General features: G+C 46.5%; 1 long non-coding RNA gene across 1 annotated transcript; it reads right to left on the bottom strand.

Annotated features, from left to right (window-relative positions):
• On the bottom strand, window positions 1–11,669 carry LOC138781282 (uncharacterized). Its single transcript, XR_011361461.1, has 4 exons — window positions 10,977–11,669; window positions 947–1,088; window positions 712–861; window positions 1–629 (listed from the first exon to the last, which is right to left on the bottom strand). It is a non-coding gene; the product is annotated as an uncharacterized lncRNA (long non-coding RNA).
• Between the last annotated feature and the right edge of the window lie 3,894 nt (window positions 11,670–15,563).

The raw sequence follows: 15,563 nt of genomic DNA, 5'->3' as shown, positions 1-15,563 counted from the left end.
GAAAACTATTTTGTACTTCTTTAACCAAGGTCATGGTAAAATGGTTTTGAGCTGAACAGACAGCTGGGGTCTGTGGGGCCATTTGATGCAGGTGTGTACTGCTGCTGTGCATACACACCACCACAGTGCAGGGAAGGAAGGGCAGCTTGAGATCTTCTTTCTAGGGTCTCTGGCGGGCGTTGCCCCGTCGCCACCTTCATAGCCTTAATGACATCCTCGCCTGTCCATGGCGAACTCGTAGACTGTCGCCATGGACAGGCAAAGCGCCATGAAATCATTTGCCAACTGGGGCCGCATCCGACGACAGCAGGATGCCATCACATTTCCAAATTGAAATGTCTTTTCCATCGACCCTTCGCATAAGGGATAGGGCGTTACTCTCCACCTCCCTATCCATTGTGCGAGAGGTTCCAGGACTACGCTGGGGGAGGAGAGGGACACGACGCTGATGAGGACGGACAGAGGATGGGGTGGTGGATGGGGCAGTGCTGGTGGCGGTGGCAGTGGTTGTGGCGGGGTCAGCTGCAGCAGCGGTGGTGGGAATGCATGACCGCTCAATGTCCATTGTGGACGGCCCGGCTTCCTCCTCACCATGCCTGGGTCCACTCTTGCCAAAGTTGCTGTGAGAGCTAGAAATAGAATATTAAATTTTTGATTAATTTCAGAGTTAAAAAATTTAAAATTGAATAATAAACTGGAATAGATACCTACGAAAACTTTTAGTTGTTGTAAGTAAACGTAGAGATTCCTCATAAAGAATTGCTTCCCTCTTGGAGGGCGAGGATCCACTTTTGGACTGCTCTAATTGTCCCTTAGTGTAGTAGTCTTTTATGGATTTCCATCGCGTCCTGACATTGCAAACTGTAAAATAAGAAAGAAAAATAACAATACACAACCTTTAAAAAAAAAAAGAGAGAAAAATTACAATTCAATCATAGAAACTTACCAATCTCTGCTTGGTTCTCAGGCTCATAGTCACAAAAATCTGAAAATATTGCCTCGTTGGCCTCCCTTCAGTTTTTTTGTTTAAAAAATCTATCTGTATATCCATGAGCTGTCTTATCCTACAGCTGTGGGCGTGCCTGCACCTTAATAAAAAATTAACGTCCAGGTTAACAAAAAATAATCATGCACGACTGAATGCACATGAACATGCATGCACAATTTTTTATATACATCCTTGAAGTAGAGGGTCACAATCATACATGCGCTTTGCAAACTGCACAACTTTGCACCACATTTCACATTTACTACATCACATGCAATGCAAAAACTTCACAAAACCTGTGCATGCAAGAATGCATGCACACAAGCATGCATGCACGCACATGCACGCACACAACCATACATGCTAGGAGTACAGGGTCACAATCAGACATTTGCTCTGCAAAAGGTACCCAACTATGCTCCACACTGAACTACATGTATGACACAGGCAGTGCAGCAAGTATGCATGTATGTACGTACACATGCATCCACCAACATACATAACACGCAGTACATGAAATACAGACAGGTGCTCTGCAAAGGCCCAACAACATTGCAATACATTTTTCTATATGCACAGCACATGTCAATTTATAAACAGGCTCATACACATGCACACACTCATCACACACGCACACACGAACACGTGCAGACACACACACACAGGCACAAGGACATGTACTCACATGCAAAAACTGGCCAATACACAGCAATATTACACAAAAGAGTCAAATGTGACCCCAAATCAGCCTCACTTAATTCTCATATTAGTCCCAGCCATTTGTGTAGACCAACTTCTCCACACACCATCTCTCTTCTTTGTCTCCTCTATTCTGTTTGTTCAGGAAGCATCAGGAAACATCCTCCTGTCCCCTCCTGTCCTCGCGGAAATTGCACGGAATTACGCGCGGAACTAGTACGCTAGATTTTCGGCCAGTAAACTTTCCTCTTCAATTTCGACGATCTTGCTCAGTGTGAACTGGCCCTTACTCTGGTCTGCAGCAGACCAGAGGAATGAAATGCCGAGCCGGGATCAGTGTCGGAGCTTCGCTGAGTCAGATTTGACAGCTACATTTAAAAGTATAATTAGCGGGCGCGGCGATTGGACCACGTCCGCTAATAGCCGCGGTCCCGGGCTACACATGACACCCGGGATCGCAGCGGTTCAGAGCGGGGTGGCAGCGCGGCCCCCCTCTGAACGCCCCCTCCCGCATCAGGACGTACAGTTACGCCCTGATGCGGGAAGGGGTTAATACAGCAAGGGAAAAGCATGGCGGGCCAAAAATAATGGCACTGTGGGCCAGATTTGGCCCGTGGGCCAGAGTTTGACATGGCTGACCTAGGAAATACATTTTGAACCCCCAAAAAGTCAGGCACTTTCAGACTATAAGATGCTATGTAACAGGCCAGAGTATACCCTCAGTCCTGACTATACCCTGGGTTAAAATGGCCTAGGCTAGATTATACCCTGGGTATATTTTGGCCTAGACCAATACATACCCCCTCAAGCCATATTATACCTCCAAGAAATCACTAGCATTGAGTGATAGACACAAAAATTTCCTAATTTTCCAACATTTTATTGGGGATTCAGCTGCTAAGTTAAAGGGGTATTCCAGGTTATTTTGACATTAACTCTACAGATTAGCCTTGTAATATAATTAATTAGCCTTATTGGTTTCTATTACCAATTTCCTCTTTCTCTAAATATTTACATGAGTCACGTGGTCCTGTGACGTCACCGACCCTGAAGTGTGCTGACTTCCTGACTCAGCCAGCTTCTAGTTAGTTATACACTTAGCAGGCTTCATAGCCTTACAAACGTCCCTCCCTGAGCACCGGACGTCACATGACACCCTGTTCCAGAGCTGACCAGTCAGTGTAATCCCCACAATCCCCCTGGCCCCCCTCCCTGTGCAATGATTGCGCCCCCCCGGCCCCCCTCCCTGTGTAATGAGTACGGCCCCCCTCCCTGTGTAATGATTGCGGACCCCCCGGACCCCCTCCCTATGTAAACATTGGGATACACAGATCACTCATCCCCACCCCCTGGGCTAAGCGTGTTGCAGCACTGGACCCGATCTCGGCGCCTTTTTCAAGCAGCTATACTCAGCTGACAGGCGCTCTGTGTGAGGCAGGAGAGATTTCTTTCTTGCTTCGTACAGAGCGCCTATAGATCGCCCCGATACAACTCAGCTGACAGGCGCTCTGTATGAAGCAAAAAAATAATCTCTCCTGCCTCACACAGAGCGCCTATCAGCTGAGTATAGCTGCTTGAAAAAGGCGCCAAGATCGGGTCCAGCACTGAAACACGCTGCAATCATTACACGGGGGGGGGGGGGGGGGGGTTTGTGCATTTCATAAAAATCTGTGCAAGATTTAGTAAGGGTTTTATGCTATTCTCCATCAGTCTCCGCCGCCTGCCCCTTTTTTCAATGTTAGGGGGTAGGGTTTCCTATTAACTACTTTTTTCATTAGATTAATTATGTGCAAATTTTCAGTTTTTGCGCAGAATTCTTCCCCGGCATAGGTTTTTAGCCGAGCTGTTTTAGGCTGGGTTCAGACTTCTTTGTGTGCCTTCACTCTGATCCTCCATTGATCCTTCTATTGACTTCCATAATAAGAAATGATTAAAAAACCATGATCAAAAAGCATCCGTTTTTTTAGCGTACACTAAAAATGTTTTTTTTTGTGTATGAAAAAAAACATACGTTTAGATCTATTTTTTAATCCTTTTTTATTTTTGTTTGTACCAGAAGATCGGACTGCACGGAGGTAAGCAGCAGACCTCCGGCAGTCAGAGTATAGAGTAATAATCAAGTTTACAATTCCCGGCCAACCTGGACTTGGCTTATTGAGGTGATGCATATCACTTAAGATGATGCAGTGATCATAAATGATATAGCCGTCGCTATAGAGCAGTGCTCAAGTTCATTGGAAGGTCAGGTGGATTCTACATGTCCCTCTTTTTGACCCTGTGTAGGACTACAAATGGCTAAGGTCTTGGTGGTGGTGTTCAAATAAATGTGCAGATAATGGATGCTTTTTATCTCCTCTCCTAATATTGTACATATGTTCTGCTATGCATGTTTTCAATGTTCTTTTTGTCCTACCTATGTACTATTTGGGACAGTTGCACCAAATGAGGTGAACTCCTCCTTTCATCGCACAGCATAGGAACTCAAAGACTCCACTGCCGTGGTCCGTGGTTTGGGGGAGCACATACACCATCTATGGAAGCCTGGTACCTGTAACCATGTGCTTTCCTTAGTGTGCTGTCCCGCTACAGCAAGTGATTAGCCTGTGCGGGTAGTCATTGAGGTTACATGTTAAATTAATCATGATGTTGATATAGGCCATAATCGCCAGCCCTATGTCAAAGTGATGGGTGTTCTGCTCCTGCCTTTCTTTTGTGTCTCTCCTTTTAGCAGGGAACTGCAGACTCCTTTTAGCTGGGGGGCAGAGGGGCAGCATGGCTGGGGTAGAATATGGCTGAATATTTCTGTGTAACCTATTCATGGCTAGAGCAGCAGAGGCACGAACAGCAGAGGCAGGTGGCTGTTGTATACCGGAGCGCTGATGTTGTATGCAGATCAATTTGTGCACACTGTGGGGAATACAGGAGACCAGTGTATGAGTTATATGGCTGTATAAGAGCCACAGGAGTTCATCACATCAGTATTGTGCACCCTCTATGCAAAGCATCATAGTCAGTTACATAGATTATCTGACCCCAAATGTGCAGCTGACTATGTAACATCTTCAGCTCATAGTAACAATGTATTTCCCATATATACAGCCAGGGCCGTTTTAATACATTGGTGGGCCCAGTGCACAGCCCTCAAGAGCGGGCCCCCCCTTCCCTTTCGGCACATTGTATAATGTACTGAATTTGCCCCCACACTGTATCAAGAGCCCCAATACATACAGTAGTTACCTTATAACACTATTTCCACCATACAGTGATTACATAAAAACTGCACTAAACAAAACAGAAAGATATCACCAATGATACCATTACATAATACCGCCACATCATGACCCCTAACACTACAACCCTATAACAGAGTGCAGTTACATCCAGTGACTCACCGGGGGCGTCTTCTCCGATCAGAGTCTGTTACCTTTTCTTTTTCTCTCCATCCAGCCTGGGCCACCTTGAAGTCTTCCCCTGGCTGTGAATCTTCTCTCCAGAATCTGCCAGACAAATATTTTAGGCTCCAACACATACAGTAGTTAGGTCCCTTGTACCCCTATACAGTAGTTACACCCCTCTGTACTCCTACATAGTTACACCCCTCTATGCCTCCATAGTTTTAAGGTGTCCCTGTAGTATATAGCCCCTCATGTGCTCCTCCAGTTATATACAGCCCTCCTGTGCGCTCCCCCATTAGTATATAGCCCCCCCTGTGCTCCCCATAGTATATAGCTCCCCTGTGCTCTCCCACAATAGTATATAGCCCCCCTGTGCTCTCCAATAGTATATAGACCCCTATGCTCTCCCACAATAGCATATAGCCCCCCTGTGCTCTCCCCCAATAGTATATAGCCCCCCTGTGCTCCCCCCCAATAGTATATAGCCCCCTGTGCTCTCCCAATAGTATATAGCCCCCCTGTGCTCTTCCCCATAGTATATAGACCCCTGTGCTCCCCAATAGTATATAGACCCCTGTGCTCCCCAATAGTATATAGCTCCCCTGTGCTCCCCCATAGTATATAGCTCCCCTGTGCTCCCCCATAGTATATAGCTCCCCTGTGCTCCCCCATAGTATATAGCTCCCCTGTGCTCCCCCATAGTATATAGCTCCCCTGTGCTCCCCCATAGTATATAGCTCCCCTGTGCTCCCCAGTAGTATATAGCCCCCTGTGCTCCCCCACAGTATATAGCTCCCCTGTGCTCCCCCACAGTATATAGCTCCCCTGTGCTCCCCCACAGTATATAGCTCCCCTGTGCTCCCCAGTAGTTTATAGCCCCCTGTGCTCCCCCACAGTATAGCTCCCCTGTGCTCCCCGATAGTATATAGCTCCCCCATAGTATATAGCTCCCCTGTGCTCCCCAAAAGTATATAGCCCCCTGTGCTCCCCATAGTATATAACTCCCCTGTGCTCCCCCATAGTATATAGCTCCCTGTGCTCCCCCATAGTATATAGCTCCTCTGTGCTCCCCCATAGTATACAGTGCCCTGTGCTCCCCCATAGTATATAGCCCCCTGTGCTCCCCCATAGTATATAGCTCCCCCATAGTATATAGCCCCCTGTGCTCCCCCATAGCATATAGCCCCCTGTGCTCCTCCATAGTATATAGCCCCCTGTGCTCCCCAGTAGTATATAGCTCCCCTGTGCTCCCCAGTAGTATATAGCTCCCCTGAGCTCCCCCATAGTATATAGCTTCCCTGTGCTCCCCATAGTATATAGACCCCTGTGCTCCCCAGTAGTATATAGTCCCTGTGCTCCCCATAGTATAAAGCTCCCCTGTGCTCCCCCATAGTATATAGCTCCCCTGTGCTCCCCATAGTATATAGACCCCTGTGCTTCCCATAGTATATAGACCCCTGTGCTCCCCAGTAGTATACAGTCCCCTGTGCTCCCCCATAGTATATAGCTCCCCTGTGCTCCCCCATAGTATATAGCCCCCTGTGCTCCCCCATAGTATATAGCTCCCTGTGCTCCCCCATAGTATATAGCTCCTCTGTGTTCCCCCATAGTATATAGCCCCCTGTGCTCCCCAATAGTATATAGCCCCCTGTGCTCCCCCATAGTATATAGCCCCCTGTGCTCCCCCATAGTATATAGCTCCCCTGTGCTCCCCCATAGTATATAGCTCCCCCATAGTATATAGCTCCCCTGTGCTCCCCAATAGTATATAGCTCCCCTGTGCTCCCCCATAGTATATAGCTCCCCTGTGCTCCCCCATAGTATATAGCTCCCCTGTGCTCCCTCATAGTATATAGCTCCCCTGTGCTCCCCAGTAGTATATAGCCCCCTGTGCTCCCCCATAGTATATAGCTCCCCTGTGCTCCCCAGTAGTATATAGCCCCCTGTGCTCCCCCACAGTATATAGCTCCCCTGTGCTCCCCCATAGTATATAGCTTCCCTGTGCTCCCCCATAGTATATAGCCCCTTGTGCTCCCCCATAGTATATAACTCCCCTGTGCTCCCCCATAGTATATAGCTCCGTGCTCCCCCATAGTATATAGCTCCCACATAGTATATAGCTCCCCTGTGCTCCCCGATAGTATATAGCTCCCCTGTGCTCCCCGATAGTATATAGCTCCCCTGTGTTCCCCCATAGTATATAGCTCCCCTGTGCTCCCCCATAGTATATAGCTCCCCTGTGCTCCCCAGTAGTATATAGCCCCCTGTGCTTCCTTATAGTATATAGCCCCCTGTGCTCTCCCATAGTATATAGCTCCCCTGTGCTCCCCTATAGTATATAGCCCCCTGTGCTCCCCCATAGTATATAGCTCCCCTGTGCTCCCCCATTGTATATAGCTCCCCTGTGCTCCCCAGTAGTATATAGCCCCCTGTGCTCCCCAGTAGTATATAGCCCCCTGTGCTCCCCCATAGTATATAGCCCCCTGTGCTCCCCCATAGTATATAGCTCCCCTGTGCTCCCCAGTAGTATAGAGCCCCCTGTGCTCCCCCATAGTATATAGCCCCCTGTGCTCCCCCATAGTATATAGCCCCCTGTCCTCCCCCATAGTATATAGCCCTCTGTGCTCCCCCATAGTATATAGCCCCCTGTCCTCCCCCATAGTATATAGCCCCCTGTGCTCCCCAATAGTATATAGCCCCCTGTGCTCAACAATAGTATATAGCTCCCCCTCCCATATAACATTGAAAAAAACAAACACTGTTACTCACCTGGGTCCACGCGTTCCTCTTCTCTTCCCTCTTGTGGCCGCACTTCCTGCGGTCACAAGAGGCTGCACTCCCCTTACCCTCGCGCCGACGCTCAAGTGACGTCGGGCGCTAGAGGGAGAGTGCGGCCGCCGCAGCAGCGGGCGGGGGCAGCAGCAGCGGGCTGGGGCAGCGGCGAACGCCGGGGCCCTGCAGGGGGCGCCATGGAGGGGTAAGTAGATTACCCATCCATGGCGCTCCCCCCTGACAGGCTGGTGGCCGGAGCCCTGTGCGACCGCATTGGTCGCACATAGCAACGGCCGGCCTGCTCGGGGGGGGGGGGGGGGCTTTAACCAGTGGGCCCGGTGCACGTGCACCATGTGCCCTCTGGTTAAAGCGGCCCTGTATACAGCCTATGGTGACATCTCCATAATATATACAGCCCATAGCGACAGTGCCTCCCCCTATATATACAACCAATAGTGTCCATGCATCCCCCTAATATATAGAGCCCATAGTGACAGTACACCCTCTAATATATATAAAGTCCATAGTGACAGTGCATCCCTCTATATACAACCTATAATGACAGTGCATCTCTCAATATATACAGCCGATAATTACTTTGCATCTCCCTACATATTCAACCCATAGTTACAGTGCATGACCCATATATATACAGTTTACTATTATTAGAAGAATTTTATTATTATTATTATTATTATTATTATTAATATTATTAGTATTATTATTATTATTATTTATAAAGCACACTTTCAGAGCACTATACAGGCGACAGGGGTAACAAACAAGAACATTACAAGATCAAAACACATTACATGAAGGCAGATGGCAGACTGATACATGGGGAAGAGGACCCTGCCCGCCAGGGCTTAGAATCCCAGCTTTAGTGCAATTAACCAAGAAAAATAACAAACAATAATTCTGCAGTGTGGCATGCCCTAATGGGTATGGCTTGTGAATAGGGTGTGTCTTATAAAAGGGGCATGGTGTGATAATAGTTCAATAATCGTAATCGAGGTTACATGTTTAAATAATTGTGATGTTGATTTAGCGCCTAATCACCAAGCCCTATGTCAAAGGGATGGGTGTTCTGCTCCTGCCTTTTTTGTGTCTTTTAGTTTTTCAGATATTGGTATCCTGAGGATTACATTGGATTTGGTGGACTATGTCAATGACCAGCAGATTGTTTTTTTTTTTCTTTTTACTGGCCTCTCGACCTGTTAGTCATCCATACCGAGCGCGCTGACAGCCAAAGAGCAGTGACTGCACACGGGAGGGGAGCCGCCCAGATGACTACCTGCTCGCCTCTGCCTGCCATGTGCTGGGGATTAAAACTTAATTTTCTGCCGTTTAAGGGCCCTATTACACGGGACGATTATCGTGCGAAATATTGTTAAATCGTTTGAATTTAAACAATAATCGTTCTGTGTAATTGCAGGCAACAATCGAAAAATCATTCGTATGTCCTTGATCGTTGATTTAGATCTGAACCTAAAATTATAGTTAATCGTTTGCTATTCGTTCGCTGTAATTCCACATTTGTTCACTCAAGTTTCGCATTTTTTCACTAATCGTTTAGTGTATTTGCACATTGTTCATTGTTTTGCTGGGATCAGAAGGAGAAAACGATTATAGTAACGATCGCAGTAACGATAGTAACTAACGATTGTCGTTCTGTGTAATATGGTGAACGATTTTAGGTTAACAATAAACAATCTTGTGTGCGATTGTTTATCGTTAGTAGTTAAAAATCGTTCTGTGTAATAGTACCCTAAAGATGCTGCTGCCGCTGTGGGCCAGTACACACCACAAGCTGCATACCAGCTTTATACAGTGATGCAGGGAACCAAACCAATGTCATGGCATAGGAAAGCCTGGCCTCCTGAAATGGAGAGAATAGAGGCCCTATTCCACGGGCCAACTTGAGGAGCAATAAGCGCTCTCAGCGCTCGTTTTCTCCTCGTTCCCCGCTCACTGCTGGGCGGCATCAGCGGGCTATAACTTTATTTTTTTTTTTTATATTTCTAAAACGTTTTCTTTTCATTTTTTTGTGTCAATTTAGGGCATTTGAAGATGCAATTTTGTAAACAGCAGTAATGCTAGACATATCCTCCCCATACACAGGAATGTTTTCAGCAAGGCTGAGCGATTCTGTGTTCTCTATAGGTATGGGTAAGCTACAGAGAAAAGGTCTAATTGAAGCTTATCTCTCCTGAAACTAAAGGGGTTGGGCAGTGATTTTCCATCAAGCCTGACCCCTATCTCCACCGACATCATATGTTGATGGACAGTTTGGAAAGCCCCATCCATAGTATATTGACGACCAAACCTGCTGAGGGTGGTGGGTATGGCTGTCAAAAATCTAAAATCAGTCAGTATCCTCCTACATTTCAAGGTGGGTAAAACAGTCGCAGGTCCAAGGGGTAATAGTGATATAAAATATCATAAAATTTATTAAAAGAATTATGCCAGCGACACTTGTTTCGAGACCGCTCCGGTCTCTTTATCAAGTGACGTACATTTACGCCATGGGTCGTCTAGGAGTTAAAGTAAGGCCATTTCCTTTAAGTTCCACTCACTCAGGAGCCCAGTACAGTTGTAAAATCGATGGGGGGGGGGGGGGGGGGGAATAAATATCTATCCCCCCGTAGTTCTGTAAGGGTAAATTCACACACACCGGATCACAGCAGATTTCACTCTGCGAGTTCCGTTGAAATTTTTTGATACATTCCCATGGTATATGCCATTCTGGGCACAAGCAGACCTCTGGTGTAGACTAATCTCTTCCTTTGGCCACATTTACATGACTTCTGGTCCGCTTACTGTCTGCAATTGTGGACAGTAGAGGACCCCACTGATTTTCTATGGCACCTTGTAAAAAATATGGATGGCATCTGGATTATCATCCATAATTGCAGATCAGTTGCCTGGCAACCCGTAGCCAGGCTTCTCTCCTTGGCCAGACTTTTAGTATTTTTTTCAGATCCACAAATATCATATGGATGCATGTGGGATGGTTCTCCTCAAACACATTATGATGATGTGATCATGGGGGCCTTATACAGGTACAGAGAGGCTCTGAGGGGAGAACCCCAAGGTTATCCTAAAAGGTATTGTGAACCAACCATGAAATCCTATATGAAGGACTACACCCAGGCGTAGATGACCCTGCACAGTGGCTGCTGACAGTCTGTTCCCGCCCTTTTATTCCTATGTGGAACTACAGGCAGAAATTGCATTAACCGGAAAACAAGGACTTAGTTGTCGTTCACACACAGATCCTTGCGGTCCTCTGCTCCCAGCTGCAAAACCAGCGGGCGGGTCACTGCTGTGTGCGGCTCACACTGCGAACAGCATCATCATCATCTTCCTCCTCCTCATCATCTGTACAGCGCCCCCTCCTCCAGCTCCTCCCGGGCTCTCCTTACACACAGCCGCCGGCTCTGCAGCACTGGGCCCCACCGGACACCGCTCTCCCGCCCGAGCCCCCACATCCCTGTCACTGAACAATACACGCGGGACTGAGGAGGAAGTGGAAATACGAGGAAGGGAGGAGAAACAGGGAGGCAGGAGCGGGGGGATAAGGGCCACGAGCAGCGGCTGTGGAGAAGGGAAGGCTGCTGTCCGAGCGCTCAGTGTGGCCGAGGTGCAGCCTGGAGCCGTCAGGTGAGTGCGGGCTGAATGCGGCGCTTCTGTCCCTCACATCCCGGGGAACAATACCGCTTCCTGCGCGCCATCTATAGCACGTACTCGGCGGCGACACCGACATGTCCTCGTCATGACGACTGGATTGTATGTCGTGTGTATCGTGTGTCCCGTGCTGCCGCCTCAGGTAATGAACGGGACCCTCATACTGAGCACAGCCCAGCGCATCGTCCTCACATCGTGTACGTGTGTACAGAGACTTACTGCTTACTGGCGTGTCTGTGGCAGCAGCTGACCCTAGTCTACTATATACACGGACATACATACTATATACACGGACATACATACTATATACACACGGACATACATACTATATACACGGACATACATACTATGTATACACGGACATACATACTATGTATACACGGACATACATACTATATACACACGGACATACATACTATATATACACGGACATTCATACTATATACACACGGACATTCATACTATATACACACGGACATTCATACTATATATACACGGACATTCATACTATATATACACGGACATTCATACTATATACACACGGACATTCATACTATATATACACGGACATTCATACTATATATACACGGACATTCATACTATATACACACGGACATTCATACTATATACACACGGACATTCATACTATATTGACAAGGACATTCATACTATATACACACGGACATTCATACTATATTGACAAGGACATTCATACTATATACACACGGACATTCATACTATATAGACACGGACGTACATACTATATAGACACGGACATACATAGCTGTCGCTATACACAGTACAGACAGTGACAGAGGAACGCGTGCTGTACCTATAACATACATCTATTCTATATAGATCATCCATCACTACTGTGCAGTATGTATATTACCATGATAGTGTGTGTGTGTGTGTGTGTATATATATATATATATATATATATATATTACTAAAGAATGTGTATGTATGTGCAGTGATGTACAAGTAACATCATGTGCATATTGACAATTTAAACAAGTGATAAGTGGGCACTATAGACATCTACAAGTGACCTGGCCGCATGTTGGCAAGTGCTACACCCATACACCCAGCACCATGGCTGCTAAACTCTGCAATTTGTATAGACTGCACTTACTATCATCATTGTATGTACCTTGTAACCACAGATGCCTCCTATCTTATATCTATCCCTCCCTTTATTCTCTCATAGTGATGTATCTAGCCATATGTTGTTGATGTGTGTAGTATAGTATAGTGATATTTGTGACAAGTAGATGTGTGTAGTATGTTCCTTTGTGGAGGTATTCCTGGTGTTTGTTAGCAGAAGCCTGGCTGACAACTTGCAGGCTGTACTGTTGGGGTGTGGTGTAGTGCAGCACTTCGCTGTCAGGCCTGCACTTCATGTTTCCCTGTCGGATATCATGTGTATTAAGTTGCTGTTGTAGCCTGGGGCGGTGGGGCGAATTGTTTGAGCCATAGAGGAAGCCGGAAACGTGGTGCAGGTGCCCTGGTCATAAATATCAACGCCCTTTTCCATATGATGTAAGGTGTTCCTGAACATCAACAAGATCATGTTACAGGTTAGGTAGGCTCTGGAGGATGAGTGGTACTGTAGTAGTGATGTCGCCTTGTATAAGTAGCTGATGGAGGAAGAAATTATTGGAAGCCTTGCGTCATATCTTATCTGGGTATGTGACCTTCACATGTTACACTTGTACTTGTGTAAGAATAGAAGCAATAATTAGACTCCTTAAAATTAAGATATGTGGTAAGATTTTTGTAATTTTGTATATATCCAGAGAATATTCGTATATGATTTCACTGTTACATGGTACTCTGATGGGTTCTAGTAGGATAGTATTATCCAGTTACTGTTATTGTGTGTATAGCACCTCAAACACTTGGCTTATTATAAACTCCATTATAAGTCTGATATGCAGTATCACCAGCAATGAAGAACACTGAATCACAGCATACTGGTACTTAGTATTATACAGTTTCTTGTGGCTTTGCTTATTGTATGCATATTCATAAACGCACTGGCTGATTATATGCAGTGGCACTGGAAGAATGTTTTTTTTTTTTTTTTTTTTCCCCACAATCATGGGATCCTAAATTCCTCTTATCCTTCAAAATGAAGGTGACAAGATAAAATATATCCAGAGAAAACCCATTAAATGGAACCTGTCACCTGGGGTAATTTTGTTCATTAATTTAATAATTATAATAATAAAAAAATTTAATAAAGCCCCCAGCGATGACGCTGACAGCTGATAAATTTGGGCCTATGGCTGACCCCACCAACCATCCATGTTTTCCTCTTAGTGCCTGCATGTCATTGGTATTATCCTGTGACTTTAGTAACAGTTCTGTGGGTTCAGGATATATGCAGAGTAACTACAAACTTTCCATATCATCCAATTACAGTTTAGCTTTGAGTGCCTTGTGGTTGGTTGCTGTTGGCATTCTACATCAGTTTCTATTTTGGTTTGATGGCTCTGGGCTTCATTTTTATTTTCTCTTCTTGCCCTATGAGGGCACCCCTGGAGAGGTCCACCTCCTATTCTCATTGGACAGAAAACAGGATACAGGAAAGCAAACTTCCCTCCTATCGCCAGTTTTTCTTTCCTGTCCCCATGGGAACAGGAGCTGGAAGGTGGTTGTTTTTCTACCTCCTTCTTTCCCTGGATCAGGAAGAAGGTGACTGTGGGTTACCGGTCCGAATCTCTTACCGGCTTCTCGGCGACGTCGGACTCCTCTTCTGGAGCAGCCTCCCAGTCTGGTCTGGCCCCCGGCACCTCCAGTAGATGGGTCCCCGATCCTCCCCTGGCTTCCCTCAGCATGGACTGGTTCTCTGGTGGCCACGGACGCTGTGGGGGCTTTTCAGGATGAGCCAGGGGATAGTTGTGCTGCAGGCAGTGTTCGGCAGCTTCTGGAGGCTGGGGCCTTCTCAGGAGGAGCTCTGGGAGGGTGAAGCTGCATCAGCGTGCGGCAAAGGGGCGGGGCCTGTCGGTCACATGATTTTTTTCGGCGTCAGATTCAAAGGGGACTGGAAGCCTTACTGTGGTGAGTGCTCAGTCCTAGGGTGCTCTGGCAGCTCCTTTCTCCTTGTGGCATTTATATGATTAAACTGAGATCGGCACCAATGCCAGCCTCTGCAGTTGTGGCAGGAATGCAGCTTTTTTGATAGCCGTCTCCCAGTGCCAGTCTGGTAGGCTCTGCTTCTGAGCCTACCCTATCACAAACAAAACTAAAAGAGCCAAAACTTTAGTGTCGCTTGTGCAGAAATGTATGCCCTGATGTGCTAACTGCATTGCTGCCAAGACCTGTTGTTACCAAGATTTAGATTTTGCACCCTATACAGACACAAAGATAGAGTAATATAATATAAAACCAAGTGCACCAATATCGCTTCCCATCGCTGTTGTGCCTCATTTTATTCATGTGAGGGGCGACAGTGATGGGAGGGGATATTGGTGCACTGTGCCCATCTCCAGTGCACCTGTTTTTCTAATTAGCATATACAGTGGTGCCTTTGATTACGAGCATAATTCGTTCCGTGACCGTGCTTGTAATCCAAATCCACTCTTAAACCAAAGCAAATATTTCCCATAAGAAATCATAGAAATGTAGACAATTGGTTCCACAAGCCAAAAATGATTTATTATTCTGAATAACTTGTGAAACTAATGAAAACACACATTCAGAAACAGCAGAATATGTGATATTATAAGTTACTGTACAGTAATGGAGAGGATGGGAAACACAAGGGCTGACAGAGACTGCAGGGAGCATGAAGGAATGAGCAGGGCAGATGTGGGCACATGCATGCAGCGCTCTCTGTCCAGGAAGAGAGAGAGGTTACAGCTATGAAGAGATTACATCCACAGTCCTGTCCCCTGATGTGAGCCCCAGCATGAAGTGGATCTGCCATGATTTGGAAGATGAGGGAGACTTCCTGGGTCAGAGTACGTTGCTGTAGACCACACTATGCAGACCATGCCCCTCCCCCACTTGCGCTC

This window comes from Dendropsophus ebraccatus, unplaced genomic scaffold (assembly GCF_027789765.1).
Source record: "Dendropsophus ebraccatus isolate aDenEbr1 unplaced genomic scaffold, aDenEbr1.pat pat_scaffold_966_ctg1, whole genome shotgun sequence".
NCBI lineage: Eukaryota > Metazoa > Chordata > Amphibia > Anura > Hylidae > Dendropsophus > Dendropsophus ebraccatus.
The sequence above is the reverse complement of the archived record's forward strand: the minus strand, read 5'-3'. Positions and strand labels throughout refer to the sequence as shown.